Raw genomic sequence first — 1,422 nt, forward strand, 5'->3', positions numbered from 1 at the left:
TTAAACCCACGCTCACTTGTATCACTTCATGGAATTTATCTCGAGTGATCGTGAGACGGTAATATCATATAAATCTTCAAACCTAGAGATATGAGTTATGAGTTGGTTGTGCATTGATTGCACGTAAACGCAACAGTAACTTGATGTTATAAAACGTGCCTTTGTGTACAATTCAACAAGTAGTAGAACAAGCATATGAGTCAAAGTTTATCTGTTCCTTCTAGAAATAGAAGCGATATCTGGGCCCCTCGATGATTTTGTTGTGACCTATGTACCGGCCGGTCAGAACTAAATTGATGTGTTCGATTAAGTTCTTTGTCAAACAAATCGGAATCGGGAAACAAACTGTTGGACAATAAGTACGACGTTGTTCCATGTATTTGTCCGGCTGATATCATGAGGACAGAGGATTATATGATCACTTATCTAAAATGGCGCTTCATAGTTCAACAGAGTCTTCATAGTTCAACGGAGTTTTCGAGAGCTACGATTGCTGGTTGGTTCCTGAAGTAACATACACAAATATAGTTATTAGACTTATCCAAGTGGGAGTCTGTTGGATAAGGTGTCTAAGTCCATAACTTATTTGGTATATACTTGACCCGACCCGACATGGTCCATTTGGGTTGCATCTCATCCAAACTATTTATGGATAATTTTATGAGAGTTATACATATATGTTTATTAATATATTATAAGTTATAATATATTAATATGAGGTTATGTTATTTAATTAGTTTTAGTCTTAAATTAATTATGAATTAATTTAGAGATTAAAAGGAAGACTAATTAGATTGTGGGCTATTATATTTTATATAGTGTGGGCTAACACTCATTTGTTAATGGGCTAGGCTTGTATGGAAGTCCATGGAGCTTTTAACCCATGGATCCTTGGAAAGGAAAGGTCATGGGTTATTAGGGTTTCACCCTAACCATGCACACTATATAAGCATGCTTATGGAGCATAAAATGGAGCAAAAGAAAGAGCCTAAGGGTAACTAGTGAACTAGTGTGTGTGTGCTTGTGTGTGGCCGAAAATACAAGTGTGTATTCTCTCTCAAAGTTTTCCAAGAGTTTGTGGTGTTTTGTGATTCCATTTGAGGCATTCACACTATTGGTGCTTGGCCCTCAAACTCCTCAAGAACCAAACTCATCAAAAAGGTATGTAATCTCTTCTAACTCTTTTATGTTGAAATGTTCCCCATGCCATGTTAGATAGGTTATAAACCTTGGAAAAATTATTATTTTGCATGTATTTAGACAAACATAGATCCAAGGTTTATTAGGGTTGCATGCACACTTAGGAAGTGTTAGATTGCTCAAAACCCAACAGTGGTATCAGAGCCTAGGCTTTCTTGTTTGAATACTTGATGCAAATTGCTGAAAAATCGAAGATTTTATGCTGTCTGCACAGCTGACTCG

Source organism: Lactuca saligna, chromosome 6 (genome assembly GCF_052625555.1).
Source record: "Lactuca saligna cultivar CGN05327 chromosome 6, ASM5262555v1, whole genome shotgun sequence".
NCBI lineage: Eukaryota > Viridiplantae > Streptophyta > Magnoliopsida > Asterales > Asteraceae > Lactuca > Lactuca saligna.